Genomic DNA, 20,725 nt, shown 5'->3' with positions numbered 1-20,725 from the left:
CGTTTCTGTGCTGGCAAATGGTAATATGACTTTCTATTTAATCTCTTCATATTATAATTCAGTAATCATTTATTTTATCAATATATGGTGTAGTTACATAGAATGTAATTTGTTGACTTATACTCATTTATCATCTCACCAACAAGATGTTATAAACTCTGGACAGAAACTATGTTTTATATATCTTTGTACTCTATAGGGCCTTTTTCTTCATTAATGGATCTTGTTATTTCCCCAGAACCTTAATTGACAGAAAGAGTCTGAAATCTTCTCTAAGTGAATCTTCACCATGGTAGTTAACCTTAGCAGTGTTGCTCACACAGAGAATTAGGCTTAATACTAAAGCATCCATTGGATATAATTAACTAACTTCTCTTCTTTGAGTCTTGACTGGTGCTAGTGATACCATGTACCAATCTTGGGAAAATTGAGAAAATTGTCACTAAAATTATTCTTTTATTCTGTAATTGAAATGACAAATGTCAATTGTCATTTAGCAAATGTTTGTTGTTTTTAAATAATAAAAATATTTGAAAGGAAATAGATTTAGAAATGCTGGAAATAATAGCTTGGTTTTCAAAGAGTTATATATACTACAGAAGCTTATTAGAATAGTTTCACGCTATCATGTATTGTCTTAAGTGGCAAGTTGTTGTTTCCATGCCAATTCTTGGTTTAAAATCCACCATGCATTTATTATATGTCACTTTCCACTTAAATACTTGGGACAGTTAGATTGCACTGTCAAGTTAGGTCATTATAATTCCGACAGATGTTGTCATGTAGATGAAGAAAATTCATTTTAAATTATATCATTTTTAATGTGTTTTTTTTGTGCCTAAGGAAGGCAATACTATGTCATATTATCTTTTCAAGTTCAGGTTCCAATCATTGCAGCATATTTTGATTAAATCACATCACCATTTCAGAATCAATGCAGGATAACAGTGGACCACATGTGTGGAAACAGTAATAGCAAGAGTGCTCAAGTGTGCTAGTTGTTTTATGCTTAATAACCCTTCATGTTATCAATCAATCTGTAAAAAAAAAAAAAGTGTATAAGCTGAGGAAATAGTATGGTCAGAAATTATACCTATCCTAAAATGGAGGGGTGCAAATATAGCTGGATCAATATTTATTTGGTTAGTATGCCCTAACTAATGATTTGAGTTTTGCCAGGTAATATTTCAATTTTCTTTGTTTAACTTTGGAATAAATACATGACTTTACCTTTCCTAAAGAGTCAGCCAGTTGAAATCGCCCATGAAGCCCTCCCTATATGCATCCCTGGAGATTACCCTAATCCAGAAACAGGTGGTTTTCATTCTGGTCACACATAAATTGTGTGTGTCTGTGTGTCTGTGTCTGTGTGTGTGTGTATACACATTATGAGTATATCAATAGCTTTAGTTTTTTGATAGTTTATCTCCCAGAATATCCCTCTTATAAATACTGGGACAAAATTCTTCTACTTTAAGCTTCACATTGTATATGTTGAAGGGCAGGTTTTCACGAGCCTCTAGGGTTTTTGCAACTGTTATTAACTGAGGCACTGACTGTCTTTAAATTATTCTTTCAAAAATGTTTGTATAGTGAACAGCCTTGGAGGATAGAAGTAGTGTCTTTCTCCAAAGCAAAGGTCAGATTTGTTTGCTGTCCAGTATAATAAAATAATATCTCCTTCAGAAGCAAATGGCAGGCAAGTTTATTGCTAGTTGTAAAAGATTTAGGTTCCCTAAGCTCAGGGTTTCTCTCTTGTAAGGCAACATACTGCTTTTGTAGGCATCACCTGGCCCTCTTTGAACCCTCCTGTAGGACCTGGAACCTGAGGAATAGGTGCCAATGAAGACACTGCTATTGCTATGGGAAATAGTATTTGACCCAAGAGTATGCCTTCTGATTACATCATGAAATTGTGGCAAGATAATGTTAGCTTGAAAATAGGGTCAAATCTGAAGCCATTTACAGTCTTGACAATGCATTGTTCAGGCTGTTGTGTTTTCTTTTGAATCCTCAGATATATAACTGTTTTGGCTTGTAGACTCATATTCATCTGAGAATATGCTTTAATAATGTGTAAGAGACAGTCACTTTAGTCTCAGTTTTTCTTCAAGGCTTAGAAAAGTGATGAACCTTAGGGAAGGGAACACCATATACTACAGTAGTACAGTTAATCAATTTTTGCCACTACATCAAAAATAAGATGTTAAAATCTTTAAGGAAGAAACAGCTATGGGAATGGGAATTATCGCTGGGTTGTAATCTCCTAGTCCTAGAGGTTGCCAACAAAGGTCCGTCTAGTCAAGGCAATGGTTTTTCCAGTGGTCATGTATGGATGTGAGAGTTGGACTGTGAAGAAAGCTGAGCACCGAAGAATTGATGCTTTTGAACCATGGTGTTGGAGAAGATTCTTGAGAGTCCCTTGGACTGCAAGGAGATTCAACCAGTCCATCCTAAAGAAGATCACTCCTGGGTGTTCATTGGAAGGACTGATGTTGAAGCTGAAACTCCAATATTTTGGCCACCTGATGCAAAGAGCTGACTCATTGGAAAAGACCCAGATGCTGGGAAAGATTGAAGGTGGGAGGAGAAGGGGACAGAGGACGAGATGGTTGGATGGCATCACTGACTCAATGGACATGGGTTTGGGTGGACTCCAGGAGTTGGTGATGGACAAGGAGGCCTGGCGTGCTGCGGTTTATGGGGTCGCAAAGAGCTGGACATGAGTGAGCGACTGAACTGGGAGGTCTAGAGGGGGAAAGTGTGGGCTAAGTAGTGTGTAAAGCTGGTCAACCGGTATCTGCATTTTTCAATTCCATATCCCAGCAAAACTTTTGTTCTGTTCTGCTATTCTTTGCACTGACCCACTCACTCCCAATAAATTGATTTGTGCTGTGGGTAACTGCATCAGATTTCTGCAAGGAAGAACTAGGCAATGGTATTCCAAGTCAACACATGGAAAAGGCATGAGCTGAATTTAAAACACTTTGATCTATTTCTTTGTTGGTTTTAGTTGCCCTATCCCTTGGCTGCAAATACATATATTCCAGATACAACACTTCAGTATATGCTTCCCCTTCCCAGGAGATCCCCACGGTGCTGTTATATAGGTTTCTGGAATCTATGTTTCACTCTGCAGTTTCCCCAGGCTTGATGTTAGGGAAGAACGCCAAAGCACTTATTATTTCACCACCAAATATGTTTAAATCATGAGTTATAATGATATATTCCTCTTTAAAGGGTGCTAATGAGCCGATTTGGTGATGGACGGGGAGGCCTGGCGTGCTGCAATTCATGGGGTCGCAGAGTCAGACACGACTGAGCAACTGAACTGAACTGAACTGAATTGAATGAGCCAATTTATTTGTGTGTGTGTGAAGACAAAACCTACCTCAGGCTAACCAAATGATGAATAAAGAAAAATAGGGGGTTTTGTTCAAATATTCCTCATATCTAAGAAGAAAAGATATAATTTAAACTTTGGCGTTTAGTCATTACTAATTTATTAGTTCTCTAAGGCTACTGTAAGAAAGCACCACTCTCTGGGTGGCTTAAACAGTTTATTTGCTCACAGTTCTGGAGGCTGGAAGTCCAAGTTCAAGGTGTCTTCTGAGGCCTCTCTCCTTTGCTTGCAGATGCCACCTTCTCACTATGTCCTTAGGTGGTCTTTCCTCATAGTGCTTGTATCCCTGGTGTCTCTCTGTATATTCCCACATCCTTGACCCATAATTACACCAGTCTGATTAGGAACAACTCATGTGACCTCATTTAACTTGAATTACCTCTTTTGGACGCCCTTTCTCCAAATACAGTCGCATTCTGAAGTACTGGGGATTAGGGCTTCAATATATGAATTTCAGGGCAACATAACACTAATGAACATAATAAATGAACATAGCAGTTGATAATATCACTAAGAGAGAAGGAGATGGAGGGTATGTGGCTTCTATTTGAAGTTGTTGTTATAGTTTAGTCTCTAAGCCATGTCTATCTCTTTGTGACCCCATGAACTGCAGCACGCCAGGCTTCTCTGTCCTTCACTGTCTCCCTGAGTTTGCTCAAATTCATGTTCATTGAGTCAGTAATGCCATCCAACCATCTCATCCTCTGTTGCTGCTTTCTCCTCCTGCCTTCAAACTTTCCCAGTATCAGGGTCTTTTCCTAAGAGTTGGCTGTTTGTATCAGGTGGCCAAAGTATTGGAGCTTCAGCTTCAGCATCAGTCCTTCCGATGAATATTCAGGATTGACTTCCCTTAGGATTGACTGGCTTGATCTACTTGCCATCCAAGGGACTCTCAATAGTCTTCTCCAACACCACAGTTCAAAAGCATCAATTCTTCAGTGCTCAGCCTTCTTCATAGTTCGACTCTCACATCCATACATGACTACTAGAAGAACCATAGCTTTGACTATTTGGACCATTGTTGGCAAAGTGGTGTCTCTGCCTTTTAATATACTGTGCAGATTTGCCATAGCTATTCTTCCAAGGAACAAGCATCTTTTAATCCTGAGACTGCTGTCACCATCCACGTTGATTTTGAAGCCCAAGAAAATGAAATCTGACACTGTTTACACATTTTCCCTATCTATTTCCCATCAAGTGATAGAACCAAATGCCATGATCTTCATTTTTTTGAATGTTGAGTTTCAAGCCAGCTTTTTCACTGTCCTATTTCACATTCATCAAGAGACTCTTTAGTTCCTCTTCACTTTCAGCCTATTAAAGTGGTATCATCTATGTATCTGAGGTTGTTGATGTTTAAAGTACACAACACCAGATTCTTGACAAATATTATGTAAATTAGATCAGCTCTAAAGGTTTACCAATTTATGGAAAATACAGTGGGCAAAGGGACATGTTAAGTAATGTGGAAGGATTCATCACAATCCAGACCTTAGGAAACTACAGAAGATAAAATTTGTTTTTCTTTGATGCTTGGATTATAGGAAGAGATGAAGGTAGACAATGGAGAATCCTTAAATAAAAAGACTCAAGAGACATATTAACTATTGTGAAATATGGATCCTAATTTGAATTAGGGCAACTGGAATACAAACATATTTGATAATTTTAAGAAATTGTAAATTTTAGGGAGCATGATAATGACATCATGATTGTGTTTTTAAATACCTCTTAAATTCTCAGAGATATTTACTGAGATAATTAGAAATAAAATTATATAATATCTGGCATTTATTTTAAAATAAATTAGACGGGGATGGTGGCAAAAAGGAATAGGAGTATAAATAAACAGCTTGGAAAATGCATTGATAAGTGCTTAAGCAGAATGATGAATATTTAGATTCATGATTCAATTCTATGTATATTTAAAAATTTTTATAATAAAAAGTTGTAAAGTTTTATACAGGCATTTTTAATTTAGCAGATGATCACAAAGTGGTATTTGGTACATCTTTTTAGTTGTTTTTCCTATTGTAATGATGCATTTTGATGAATCAATCTGTCTGTCTCCTGAGCTTTCCTTGTAAGGTTAATTATGTGCATTGGAGAGCTAGCTAATGTTCGGAAACAAGCTCTGGTTGAAGGGAAGTGTTTCTGCTCTCCAAGCAAACTACCTTATACGAGTGTTAAGCTTTGATGCTACCCTCATTAGCACAATATTTTAGTCACCTATGGTAACCTGCCCAGATGTTTCTCTGATAATGTTCAGCTCAATAAATTTAGACTTCACACAATGGTGCTTGTCATTTTATGCCCTCCTGTCCCAAATACATTTCAAAATATGTCCAATCCAGCTGTTAGCTTGACTGCATAAAATATTGTAATAACACTTTTGAAGACTGGGGTGATATTTGAAGTGTTTCAAGAATCTTTCCCCCCTGGGTTGGAAAACAGTTTTATCAGAACCAAAATTAGTGTCAAAATCCATAGTTTCTATTTTACTTTCTGCGGTAGCTTTGTATTTAAAAAGGATTCTAAAGGGGGGAAAAAAAGTGATTTTCTGATTTCTTGCATATTAAATGAACAAGAATATCCTCTAAAACAAAATTATTCTATTGCTATATTTTTATTACAGAATATGTAATTTCAATGTTCAGGTCAAAATTATAAAATTTTAGTAATTTTATAAGGTTTAACTTAATAAGTTAAAGCTCAGAAAACTTTGTGATTAAGATTAGATGAAATAATGGATGTAAATGCAATGCTCATCAGTTTCAGATACACAGTAAGCCCTCTATAAATGATAGATACAATGACGGTGATAATGTTTTTTTCCTCAAAATTATATCTAGGAGAGAATTTTAAGCCTGACTATCTTACTTATACTCTGTTTTGAAGACAATCTAATATATTTAAATCCAGAAATTATTTTTTTACTTTAACCAAGTTAGTACTTGTTTAAATTAATTGAGATTTTAATAAGCCCCCAAAATTGTTTTCACTCAAAAAAAAGTGGCTGACATCTCCAGTTTCAGCAGAGTATTATACAGAAATACTCAGAATAATCATTGAGTCAGTATTCCTTAAAAATAAACCTTTTAAAGCAACATCATATGAAGGAAAGTTCTTATATATTTTTCTATTAAGGATTCCATAATTGTTACTATAAGTTGATCAGATTCCTCCAGATTCATTTACTCTGGATTTTATTACTTTAGTATAATAAAATTTTATACATTTTACTATATGGCTCAAAAAATTCACAAAGGCATGTGTTGGGATTCTGATACTAATTTTTAAATGTACTTTTAATAAAGAACTAGAGATATTTTTCAGAAAGATATGTCTAGGAGAATAATCTCAGTGTTAGTCTGTCTATATTCCTTACCCCCCCTCCAAATTTTCTGATACTAACCAAGTGTTGTTATTCTTTGGCTTGAAGCCTTTATGTATCTGGTATTCCATTATGCTTTGACTTTGGAGAAAGGTTACAATTTGTTTTTTTCTGGGAGAATATGCTCCCAGCTGAAAATCATTTCCTCAGTTGAATAGAACATCTCTTTGCAAAAATTTTCTCTGTTATCTTCTAAATAATTCCGATTATGTACAGAAAAATCCCATGGACTGAGAAGACTGGTAGGCTACAGTTCATGGGGTCGCAAAGAGTTGGACACGACTGAGCAACTTCACTTCACTTCACATATACAGAAGAGTGAGATTGATTAACAATTTCATCCTCAATAACTTGTGACCTTATTATTCATAGGACACAAATGAAACTTATTGATTCTTTACATTAAGGAAAGATATATGGAATGATATAATAATCTTCACATAGAGTATACAGTAGGCAAACCTATGGAAAAATTATGTTGTCATAGAAAGTCTTTCAGTGCACATAACATAAATAACCAATGTTCATTGAAAGTTTACTCTTTTTACTTGCTGTTATAAATAAGACAAATTATACATTTAAATATAAAAGGACTGAAGATCAACCAAAATGTTGACTGCATTGACATAGTGATAAAAATACAGAATCAGTTCAGTTCAGTCACTCAGTCGTGTCCAACTCTTTGCGACCCCATGAATCGCAGCACGCCAGGCCTCCCTGTCCATCACCATCTCCCAGAGTTCACTCAGACTCGCGTCCATCGAGTCCGTGATGCCATCCAGCCATCTCATCCTCGGTTGTCCCCTTCTCCTCCTTCCCCCAATCCCTCCCAGCATCAGAGTCTTTTCCAATGAGTCAACTCTTTGCATGAGGTGGCCAAAGTACTGGAGCTTCAAATACAGAATATAAAAGTTATTCGAAAATATTTGAGTTGCATGTGCTTTTTACTCACTCTGGTTTTAGTACCTATGTCTGACAGCAGTTAATCACACATACCTTATCCTTTCCCTTTTTTTTTTTTATAATTGGCTTTAAAAAGCCAAACATAGATTAAAGAAGTGAAAGATATTTTTTTACTCTTTTTCTCCATAGCAGATATAAAAGTATATATGAAATACATCTGGGTATGTCTAAGGAAGACTAAGTCCATTCATATATCTATTTTTTAAAGGGTTGTATTTGACTACTATTTACTATAAAGTGAATAATATACAGTTAATAACATTCTGATTACTACAGAGTTATTGTTTTTCCTGACTTCTGCTGAACCCAGTAACCCAAAATACTGAGAAGATCGAGTCTGTATGTAAAATGGGTTGGGGTAAAATTTGAGAAAACATGCAGGTCAAGTTTAGATTAGAAAAATTTGTTCATGCATTTATTCCTACAGATCCTAAAATGTCAACATATCTAACCATCTGATTAGGTTCCCATGAACAAGTCTGAGACATTACATGTATCACAACCTTTCAGTAAATAAAGCACAGTGAATTCAACTTCTTGTAAAAGAATGGTTTTTCCTAAGGAACCTCTGTATGTCCATTTAACTAAGGTTTCTTTGGCTAATTAAAACATACCAGAATTTTTCTAGCTTTTTCATTTGAATGAGAAGGTTGTTGATAGTGATAAAATTTTCCTTTCAGGGGCTTTGTATATAAAATTCCATTTGGATGACTGAAGATATGGATCCAGATTCTAATAGGGCTGCTTTAAAACATTGTCCAATTTAAATTGTTTGCATTACCTTGTCTAATTAATTATAAAATTATTTAACATGAAAGATTAAGACTTCAAAAAATTTTCTATATAACTTGAAGTGACTTCTTCTATTGCTCAAAATGATGGAATCCCAGAAATATGGGCTTATCCATGGTTGTGAATGGCTGTTTTTGTTTTAGTAAACATATTTGAAGGCTTCCTAGGAGCTCAGATGTAAAGAATTTGCCTGCCAATGCAAGAGACATGAGTTGGATCCTGAGTTGGAAAGATCTCCTGGAGAAGGTAATGGCAACCCACTCCAATATTCTTGCCTGGGAAATCTCATGGACAGAGGAGCCTGGAGGTCTACAGTCCATGAAGTCACAAAAGAATGGGACATGACTTAGTGACTAAACAACAACAGACATATTTAAACAACAACAAGACCCCCAAACTATTTATATACGTATTTTATATATGCACATACGAAAAGCCCAGAATGGCCCTTAGGCATGTTATGTGCTCAGTTGCTTCAGTCGTGTCTGACTTTTTGTGACCCACCAGGCTCCTCTGTCCATGGGATTCTCCAGGCAAGAATACTGACGTGGGTTGCCATGCCCTCCTCCAAGTTAGGCATATATGAATAAATGCAAATTGTAAATCCTGATTGAGTAATGGCTGTGAAGATTTTCCCCAACATTTAGAAAAGTTCTTCTCTAATGCAGAAGAAATAATATACTATGGTATCAAATGTTCATTTCCGCTAAAGGAAGCAACTACAGAAATGTTTTATTTGTATAAAGTAACAAGTGCTACAGATGCAAAAACAAACAAAAAACCCAACAACTTTCCCAATACTACTTCAAAAGGAGCTTATCAAACTTAATTTTCTTTAGAATGTATTTATTTCTTTATCTCCTGGACAAAAATGCTAAGTCAGTCTGTCTTCAAAGAAAAGCGATTACAACTTGAGGACACTTCATATTTGCCTTTTTTGCCCGCACCAGTTCCACCTCATCTGAATTTTTCCATTTCATGAAAACCATTAAATTCTCCACTGCTGTCTGCGGCACCAATTATTTATTCTGGATCAGGACCTCTGGTAAAACTTGCTCAAGCAGGATCTCTATGATTTGCTGTCACCAGGTTCACTATCAGATATTTTCTTTTTGTACCATCTTTTTCTTTACCAGCTTTTTGAGAATTAAGAAATGCTTCAGTTAACTCTGGACCATCTAAATTTTCTTCCAGCTCTACAGTATTGTCTGCATCTGTTAATCTCCTCCATTTCAGGAAATACCTCCCCTTCCCATTTACTACATGTCAGTCTAGTTCTTCTTCTACTACAAATTCCTCAGATTCTGCCTCTTTGAATTTTTTACCCTGTTCTTTCTGTTTCTTTCCCTTTTTTTTTTTTTTTAACATTAGAGGCATGGTGCCTAGTGATCCCCTGAGGGCAGGGAGAAGGAACATTGTGGGAGAGGGCCATGACCAAAGTCTCCTCAGGGGAGGTTTCTCCCGCTTTGCCCATACATTTATTAAACCAAATGCAATGTATTGAGGATAAAGAAACGAATATTTGGATCAAAGCCATTTATTGGCTATATATTGTATGTTAGTAATACAAAAGTGCTGCAGGTATTATAAGTTAAAAAGATGATTCTGCTGGGGGAAATAAGTAGGTCAGTGACTAAAAATTAGATTAATTAGCCCAGATAATAAGTGCTACAGGAGTCTTGTTTGAGACGTGTGGCAAGAGCAAACTCATCATTATTTGGTAAGTGCTTTCTTGATTCTAATTTGAGGAAATTTAAAGCAATCAGCCAAAAATCTCCAAAACTAAACAACAACAGCAAAAACTTGATACTAAAATAAGGATTTATGAACTATGATCTGTACTGAACTGAATGGTCACCTCCTATACCCCTGACCAAAAAAAAATATATATATATATATATATATATATATATATATATATATGTATATATCCATGAACTAACCCCTGAAATCTGTGAATGTGAGCTTATTTGGGAGAAAGGCCTTTGCACATATAACTAATATAAGGACGTCAATATGTAATCACCATGGATTATCCAGGCAGACCATAAATATCCTTAGAAAGATGGTGGGAGATTTAAGACAGAAAAGGACAAGACGGAGTGGCTTAGAGGCAGAGATTGGAATTTCTCAGCCACAAGATGAGGACTGACAGGACCCACCAGAAGCTGGAAAAGGCAAGGAAAGATTCTCATCTAGATGCTTTGGAGAAAACAGAGCCCTGACAACATCTTGATTTCAGATCTATTCTCTATAACTGTGAGAGAACAAATTTATGCTGTTTAAACTGCTGAAATTGTGGTAATTTATTATGGCAGCTATGGAAAACAAATCATGATCTAATCTGCCTTATTTTGCAAAGCATAGACAATTTTGAAAGTGTTTCAGTCACTCCAAAGATGAAAGCGCATGTAAAAATGTCTGTATGAATTACAGTAGGGAACATTTTCTTTATTACATTTAAATATATATTGCTTTTATATACCACACCACATCATAGTGTTTGGTTTGTTTTTCGCTCTCCCCATGTCCATGGGTCTATTCTCTATGTTTATTTCTCCATTGCTGCCCTGAAAATAAATTCTTCATCACCCTTTTTCTAGATTCTGTATATATGTGTTAGAATATGATATTTATCTTTCTCTTTCTGACTTACTTCACTCTGTATAATAGGTTCTAGGTTCATCCACCTCATTAGAACTAACTCAAACGTGTTCCTTTTTATGGCTGAGTAATAGTCCATTGGGTATATGTACCACTACTTCTTTATCCATTCATTTATCGATGGACATCTAGTTTGCTTCCATGTTCTACCTAAATAGTTCTGCAATGAACAATGGGATATATATATCTTTTCAATTTTGGTTTCCTCAGGGTATATGCCTAGGAGTGGGACTGCTGGGTCATATGGTGGTTTTATTCCTAGTTTTTTAAGGAATCTCCCTACCATCTTTCCTAGTGGCTGTATCGATTTGCATTCCCACCAACAGTGCAAGAGTGTTCCCTTTTCTCCACACCCTCTCCAGCATTTATTGTTTGTAGACTTTTTGATGATGGCCATTCTGACCTGTGTGAGGTGATATCTCATTGTAGTTCTGATTAGCATTTCTCTAATAATGAGTGATGTTGAGCATCTTTTCATGTGTTTGTTAGCCATCTATATGTCTTCTGTGGAGAAATATCTGTTTAGGTCTTTTTGCCACTTTTTGATTGGGTTGTTTGTTCTTCTGGTATTGAGTTGTATGAGCTGCTTGTGTATTTTGGAAATTAATCCTTTGTCAGTTGTTTCATGCTATTATTTTCTCCCATTCTGAGGGTTGTCTTTTCACCTTGCTTATAGTTTCCTTTGCTGTGCAAAAGCTTTTAAGTTTAATCAGGTCCAACTTGTTTACTTTTGTTTTTATTTCCATTACTCTAGGAGGTGGGTCATGGAGGATCTTGTTTGATTTATGTCATCAAGTGTTCTGCCTTTGTTTTCCTCTAAGAGTTTTATAGTTTTTGGTCTTACATTTAGGTATTTAATCCATTTTGAGTTTATCTTTGTGTATGGTATTAGGAAGTGTTCTAATTTCATTCTTTTACATGTAGCCATCAAGTTCTCCCTGCACCATTTATTGAAGAGGCTGTCTTTGCCCCATTGTATATTGCCTCCTTTGTCAAAAATAAGATACCCATATGTGCATGGGATTATTTCTGGACTTTCTATCTTGTTCCATTGGTCTATATTTCTATTTTTGTGCCAGTACCATTCTGTCTGGATGACTATAGCTTTTTAGTATAATCTAAAGTCAGGAAGGTTGATTCCTCCAATTCCATTCTTCTTTCTCAAGACTGCTTTGGCTATTCAGAGTCTTTTGTGTTTCCATATGAATTGTGAAATTTTTTGCTCTAGTTCTTTGAAAAATGTCATTGGAATTTGAAAGAGATCACATTGAATCTGTACATTGCCTTTGGTAGTACAGTCATTTTCACAGCATTGATTCTTTCTACCCAAGAACATGGGATGTTTATGTAGTCTTTGATTTCTTTCATCAGTGTCTTATAATTTTCTGGATACAGTTTTTTTGTCTCCTTGGGTAGGTTTATTCCTAGATATTTAATTCTATTTGTTGCAATGGTGAGTGGGATTGAATCCTTAATTTCTCTTTCTGATTATTCATTGTTAATATATAGAAATGCAATTGATTTCTGTGTATTGATTTTGAATCCTGAAGCTTTGCTAAATTCACTGATTACCTCTAGTAATTTTCTGATACTATCTTTAGGGTTTTCTATATACAGTATCACGTCATCTGCAAACAGAGCTTTACTTCTTCTTTTCTGATCTGGATTCTTTTTATTTCTTTTTCTTCTCTGATTGCTGTAGCTAGGATTTCCAGAACTATGTTGAATAATAGTGGGGAAAGTGGACACCCTTGTCTTGTTCCTGATCTTTGGGGGAATGCTTTCAGTTTTTCACCATTGAGAATAATGTTTGCTGTAGTCTTATCATATATGGCCTTTACTATGTTGAGGTAGCTTCCTTCTATGCCCATTTTTTGAAGAGTTTTCGTCATAAATGTGTGCTTAATTTTGTCAAAGGCTTTTTCTGTATTTATTGAGATGATCATGTTTTTTATCTTTCAGTTTGTTAATATGGTGTATCACATTGATTGATTTGCATGTACTGAAGAATCCTTGCGTTACAGGAATCAACCCACTTTGATCATGATGTATGAGCTTTTGATGTGCTGCTGAATTCTGTTTGGTAAAATTTTGTTGAGGATTTTTTCATCTATGTTCATCAGTGATATTGGCCTGTGGTTTTCTTTTTTTGTGTTGTCTTTGTCTGGTTTTGGTATTAGGGTGATGGTTGTCTCATAGAATGAGTTTGGAAGTGCTCCTTTCTCTGCAATTTCTGAAAGAGTTTTAAAAGAATAGGCATTAGCCCCTCTCTAAATGTTTGATAGAATTCTCCTGTGAAGTCATCTGGTCCTGGGCTTTTGTGTTTTGGGAGATGTTTTATCACAGCTTCAGTTTCAGTGTTTGCAATTCAGTTGCTCATAATTTCTATTTCTTCCTGGTTCAGTCTCGGAAGACTGAACTTTCCTAAGAATCTATCCATTTCTTCCAGAATATCCATTTTATTGCCATATAGTTGTTCATAATAGTCTCTTGTAATCCTTTGTATTTCTGCATTGTCTGCTGTAACCTCTCCTTTTTCATTTATAATTTTGTTGATTAGATCTTCTCTCTTTTTTTCTTGACGAGTCTGGCTAAAGGCTTGTCAATTTTATCTTCTCAAAAACCAACTTTTAGTTTTATTAATCTTTACTATTGTTTCTTTCATTTCTTTTTCATTTATTTCTGCTCAGATCTTTATGATTTCTTTCCTTCTACTAATTTTGGGTTTTTGCTCTTCTTTTTCCAGTTTTTCTGGGCATAAAGTTAGGTGGTCTGTTCAATGTTTTTCTTGTTCCTTGAGGTAGGATTGTATCGCTATAAACTTCCCTTTAGAACTGCTTTTGCTGCATCCCGTAGGTTTTGAGATGTCATGTTTTCATTGTCATTTGTGTCTAGAATTTTTTTTACTTCCCTTTTGATTTCTTTTGTAACCTGTTGATTATTAAAAAATGTGTTGTTTAATCTCCATGTGTTTGTGTTTTTTTACAGTTTTTTTCTTGTAATTGATATCTAGTCTAAGGGCATTGTGGTCGGAGAAGATGCTTGATACAATTTCAATTCTCTTAAATTTACTGAGGTTTGATTTGTGACCCAAGATGTAGTCTGTCCTGGAAAATGTTCCATGTGCACTTGAGAAGAAGGTGTATTCTTCTGCATTTGAATGAAATGTCCTGAAGATATCAATGAGATCCATCTCAGCTAATTTTAGACTTTTGTTTCCTTGTTAATTTTCTATTTTGATGATCTGTCCCTTGGTGTGAGTGGGGTGTTAAAGTCTCCTATTATTGTGTTATTATAGAGTTCTCCTTTTTTATCTGTTAGTGTTTTCTTATATATTGAGGTGCTCCTATGTTGGGTGCATAACTATTTACAATTGTTTCGTCTTCCTCATGGATTGATCCCTTGACCATTATGTAGTGTCCTTCCTTATCTCTTATAATCTTCTTTATTTTAAGATCTATTTTGTCTGATATGAGGGTTGCTGCTCCAGCTTTCTTTTGCTTCCCATTTGCATGAATATATTTTTCCATCCTCTCACTTTCAGTCTATATGTGTCTGAAGTGGGTTACTTGTAGATAGCATATGTATGGATCTTGTTTTTTTATCCATTCAGCCAGTATGTGTCTTAGTTGGAGCATTTAATCCAATTACATTTAAAGTAATTATTGATATATATGTTCCTATTGCCATTTTCTTAATTGTTTTGGTTGATTTTTGTAGATGTTTTTTTCTTCTCTTGTATTTCCTGACTATATAATTTCCTTTAATATTTGTTGTAAAGCTGGTTTGGTGGTACTGAATTCTCTTAACTTTTGCTTGTCTGAAAAGCTTTTTATTTCTCCATCAATTTTGAATGAGATCCCTGCTGGGTACTATAATCTTGGTTGTAGATTTTTCCCTTTCAGTACGTTAAATATATCCTTCCATTCCCTTCTGGCCTGCAGAGTTTCTGTTGAAAGATCAGCATAAATGTATGGGGTTTCCCTTGTTTTTTTGTTCCCTTGTATGTTACTTCTTGCTTTTCCTTTGTTGTTTTTAAAATTTTTTCTTTGTGTTTAATCTTTGTTAGTTTGATTAATGTGTGTCTTGACATGTTTCTCCTTGGGTTTATCCTGTGTGGGACTCATTATGCCTCTTAGACTTGATTGACTATTTCCCTTTCCATGTTGGAGAAATTTTCAACTCTAATCTCTTCAAAAATTTTCTCATACCCTTTCTTTCTCTCTTCTTCTTCTGGGACCCCTATAATTCAAATGTTGGTGTGTTTGATATTGTCCCAGAGGTCTCTGAGACTGTCCTCAGTTCTTTTCACTTTATTCTGCTCTTCAGAAGTTATTCCACCATTTTATCTTCCAGCTCACTGATTCATTCTTCTGCTTTGGATATTTTGCTATTGATTCCTTCTAGAGTATTTTTAATTTCAGTAGTGTTGTGTTGTTTGTATGTCTAGTCTTTAATTCTTCTAGGTCTTGGTTGATTGATTCTTGCATTTTCTCCATTTTGTTTTCAAGGTTTTTGATCATCTTTACTATCAGTATTCTGAATTCTTTTTCAGGTAGTTTGCCTATTTCCTCTTCATTTATTTGGACTTCTGTGTTTCTGGTTTGTTACTTCATTTGTGTAGTATTTCTTTGCATTTTCATTTTTTTTTTTAACTTATTGTGTTTGAGGTCTCATTTTCCTAGGCTTCAAGGTTGAATTTTTTCTATTCCTTTTGGTTTCTGCCCTCCTAAGCTTGGTCCAGTGGTTTGTGAAAGCTTCTTATAGGGTGAGATATGTGCTGAGTTTGTTTGTTTGTTTGTCTTTTCTCTGATGGGCAAGACTGGGGTGATAATCCTGTCTGCTGATGATTAGGTTTATATTTTTGTTTTATTTGTTTAGATGAGGTGTGCAGAGTGCTACTGGTAGTTGGGTGGTGCCAGGTCTTGTATTCAAGTGGTTTCCTTTGTATGAGTTCTCACTGTTTGAGGGTGAGTTAGTTCTCTGGTAGTCTAGGGTCTAGGGTCTTGGACTCAGTGTTCCCAGTCCAAAGGCTCTGGGCCTGATCTCTGATCAGGAACAAAGATTCCACAAGTGATTTGTATGGCATTAAATGAGATTAAAACAAATACCCAAAAATGAGAAACCAAGCAGGAACCACAGACATGTGACAGTTACCAAATCAGGCACATAATAATTAAAATAATGGAATATACACATATACATATATACCCATAATCAAAGTCCAAACAGTCCAACAAATATTAAGTACAGTAGATTGAAACGTGAACAGAGGGAATCAAAAATTATATTTACCAGTTACGAACAAAACCAACTAAAGCACAGACTGGAAAACAAAAGTAAAGCAAGGTGCCTGGTGAAGAATAAAGCAATGAAAACAGAATTAACAAATATGTTGAGATGAAAGGAAAGAAAGAAAGAATAGACATGCAAAGTTAAATAGAGGTAGATGAAGAAGATTTATGTACATTAAAGATTAGCTACAAAGGGAGAAGAACAGTAAACAAAAAAAGCATACAAAGAAATAAATGTAGAAAAATATAATAGGGTTTAAAAAATTAAAAAGTAAAATTATAAAAAAGAGAAAAAAAAAAAAAGGAAGAAGAAAGAAGGAAAGGAAAACTCCACAGAACTGCAAAAGCCCAGCATAGAGGCAGAGGTTTATAGCAATAATAAAAAGTGTGACTGAATATACACATATACATACACACCCATAAGCAAAATCAAAACAGTCCAACAAAAATAAAGTACCTCACCTCCCTGTGCTGATCTCTGGACCTGCTGTGGGGGCAGCTCAGATTCTAAATTAGTCCTGCTCCTGTGTGTTCTTGCCTCCAATGTCCACAGCTAGCAGAACTATTGCATTTTCTTTTGTGGGCGATCTCACGACTGAGCGACTTCACTTTCACTTTTCACTTTCTTGCACTGGAGAAAGAAATGGCGACCCACTCCGGTGTTCTCGCCTGGAGAATCCCAGGGACGGGGGAGCCTGGTGGGCTGCCGTCTATGGGGCTGCACAGAGTCGGACTCGACTGAAGTGACTTAGTAGCAGCAGCAGTTTCCTTTTATATTTTCCATAGACACACAGTCTGCCTTCTTGATCCTGTGGATTCAATCTGCAATCTGTATGGCTGGTGGGAAGCTTTTGTGTCTTCTTCCTTAGCCACACTGCCCCTGGGTTTTGATTGTGGTTTTATTTCTACCTCTACATGGGGTTGTCCACTGGGGTTTGCTCCTGAGGCTGCCCTGGAGGACTTGGGTCTATCCCTGTGAGGGCCAGGTGTGGAGGTGGTGCAGCTGCTTGGGTCACAGGGGTTCTGGCAGCACCACATAATCAGGGGAGTTTGTGGTTAGGGCAGCAGGACATATAGTGCTCTAAAAGGGTATGGCAACCAGTATTGGCCAATACACTCCAGTAGTCTTGCCTGGATTCCAGATAAACTATTTCAAATCCTAAAGGCAATGCTCTTAAAGTGCTGCACTCAATATACTAGCAAATTTGGAAAACTCAGCAGTGGCCATAGGACTGGAAATGGTCAGTTTTCATTCCAATTCCAAAGAAAGGCAATGCCAAGGAATGCTTAGACTACCACACAATTGGACTCATCTCACACGCTAGCAAAGTAATGCTCAAAATTCTCCAAGCCAGGCTTCAGCAATACATAAACTGTGAAGTTCCAGATGTTCAAGCTGGATTTAGAAAAGGCAGAGGAACCAGAGATCAAATTGCCAACATCCGCTGCATCATCAAAAAAGCAAGAGAGTTCCAGAAAAACATCTACTTCTGCTTTAAGACTACACCAAAGTGTTTGACTGAGTGGATCACAACAAAGTGTGAAAAATTCTTCAAGATATGGGAATACAGGATCACCTGACTTGCCTCTTGAGAAATCTGTATGCAGGTAAAGAAGCAACAGTTAGAACTAGACATGGAGCAACAGACTGGTTCCAGATAGGGAAAGGAGTATGTCAAGGGTGTATATTGTCACCCTGCTTGTTTAACTTATACACAGAGTACATCATGAGAAATGCTGGGCTGGATGAACCATAAGCTGGAATCAAGATTGCCGGGAGAATTATCAATAACCTCAGATATTCAGATGACACCACTCTTATGGCAGAAAACAAAGATCTAAAGAGCCTCTTGATGAAAGTGAAAGAGGAGAATGAAAAAGTTGGCTTAAAGCTCAACATTCAGAAAAGTAAGATCATGCAGTCTGGTCCCATCACTTCATGGCAAATAGATGAGGAAACAATGGAAACAGTGAGAGACTTTAAATTTTTGGGCTCCAAAATCACTGCAGATGGTGACTGCAGGCATGAAATTAAAAGACACTTGCTCCTTGGAAGAAAAGCTGTGATCAACCTAGACAGCTTATTTATAAACAGAGTCATTACTTTATGTACAAATGTCTGTCTAGTCAAAGCTATGGTTTTTTCCAGTAGTCATGTATGGGCATGAGAGTTGGACTATAAAGAATGCTGAGCACGGAAGAATTGATACTTTTGAACTGTGGTGTTGAAGGAGACCCTTGAGAATCCCTTGGATTGCAGGGAGGTCCAACTGGTCCATCCTAAAGAAAATCAGTCCTGAATATTCACTGTAAAGGCTGATGCTGAAGCTGAAACTCCGCTACTTTGGACACCTGATGCAAATAACTGACTCACTTTGAAAAACCCTGATGCTAGGAAAGATTGAAAGTGGGAGGAGAAGTGGACGATAGAAGATAAGATGGTTGGATGGCATCACTGATTCTGTGGACATGAGTTTGAATAAGCTCCAGGAATTGGTGATAGATAGGGAAGCCTGGTGAATGCAGTCCATGGGGTCACAAAGAGTCAAAAACAACTGAGTGATTGAACTGAACTGAACTGATTCTTGCCTGGAGAACTCCTCTGACAGAGAAGCCTGGCAGGCCACAATCTACAGGATCGCAGAGTTGGACACGACTGAAGTGACCCTGTATGCATACATGCAAGACATTTTTTGCCTGTGGCAGCTCTGCCCTAGTGAGAATTGAGTGTGAAGGTGGCACAGCTGCTTGGCTTGTGAATACCCTGGTGGCACCAATTGTGCAGGGACTTAATGCCTCCACAGCAGGATTTATGGCCCTATCAGAGTCTGTTTTCAGTCTTCTTGTAGCTGTTGATCAGAAGGCCTCTTTGGCCAGTCTTTCTCTGTAGCTCCGCTCATTCAGGCACTTAGAGGACTCCCTTGCCTGGGGTCCTTTTCTATTGTTCACTGAGTCAGACACATAGAGGGGCCCCCCTGGCTGGGGACCTACTCTATAGATTGAAACATCAGGCACTTAATGGGTCACCCTGGGAGGGATCCTACTTTGTAGTTCAGCGCATCAGTCATGTAATGGAGCACCCTGGGTGGGGTCCTACTCTGTAGTTCAGTGCATCAGGCATTTGATGGGCTAGCCTGCTGATGCTGGCAGGTGAGGAGAGAGAGGCTATGGTGATGGATCCACCCCCTGCTCATGACTCAGCAAGATCACCTTGCTTCCATGGCTGCCTGGCTTTCCTCCACAGGCATTTCCCACCGCAGTCTCCTCTCTCACATCCCCTCAGTTGGTCTCTCCATAATCAACAGCAGCCCTTGCCATGGGATTGCCCCACAATCCCTAAATTCCAGCTCCCACCTGCTGTGTCTTCCAGGGAAGCTGCATCCCTGTCCGGGGTATGTATGGCTGCAGCCAGGACTGTCTGATTCTCATTCCATTTAGGCTGCCACAGATCAGCTGTTTCACTCTCAGCTTTAAATATTTCTCCACTGACTTAGACAATTGCCCTGATGTGGGGATTGGACATCTGCTTCAGTCCAATCCTATTAACACTCCTGTTTTTCCCGCTAGTTCCTTCATCTACTGAGTTTTGTGTGGTTTATATAGTCTTTCCTAATGGTCAGGTACTCCTGTCCACTCTCAGATGGTGTTCTCCATGCACATCTGTGTGTGAAGGTGTATTCCTGATGTATCAATGGAGAGAGATATACTCCATGTTCACCTATTCCTCCACCATCTTTCTCTCTCTCTCTCTCTCTCTCTCTCTCTCTCTCTTTTTTTAAAAGTTTTATAATATAAAGGAACGTACTGGGGAAAGAAAAGAAAATTCCTCACACATGTACATATATTCAACTTCCTACTGCTTTCTAGAAGCCTTGAAATTTTCCAGTCAACTTCAGAGGCAAAGGCAAATATTGACTTCCCATAAACCTTGGGTTTCAATTATTTATTACTGAGTAACAAAACAGCCCCAATATTATTGGCTTAAAGCAAAAGCTATTTTATTTCTAAGGATTCTGTGGGTCTGGTATTCAGCCTTGCCCCAGTGGGGATGGATCACCTGTGCTCCGCATGGTGTTGACTGATATTACTCAGCTGGGGCCAGAGAATCCAAGATGGTGTCACTCATGTCTGGTGCCTGGGCATTAGCTGTTGATTCCTGTTCTTTAGTTCTCTTCCATGTGGTTTCTTTTTCTTTCCACATAGTCTGTCATTACC

At 37.2% G+C, this 20,725-nt stretch overlaps 1 protein-coding gene and 1 pseudogene across 2 annotated transcripts in view; one reads left to right on the top strand and one right to left on the bottom strand.

Moving 5' to 3' along the window:
• Window positions 1-20,725, top strand: part of GRID2 (glutamate ionotropic receptor delta type subunit 2) — a 1,614,208-nt gene that overhangs the window by 1,186,746 nt on the left and 406,737 nt on the right. The window lies entirely within an intron of this gene.
• On the bottom strand, window positions 9,427-9,929 carry LOC138082207 (chromobox protein homolog 3 pseudogene; annotated as a pseudogene).

This window comes from Capricornis sumatraensis, chromosome 7, assembly GCF_032405125.1.
Source record: "Capricornis sumatraensis isolate serow.1 chromosome 7, serow.2, whole genome shotgun sequence".
Lineage (NCBI taxonomy): Eukaryota > Metazoa > Chordata > Mammalia > Artiodactyla > Bovidae > Capricornis > Capricornis sumatraensis.
Note: the sequence above shows the minus strand (reverse complement) of the source record. Positions and strands in the feature narration are given on the sequence as shown.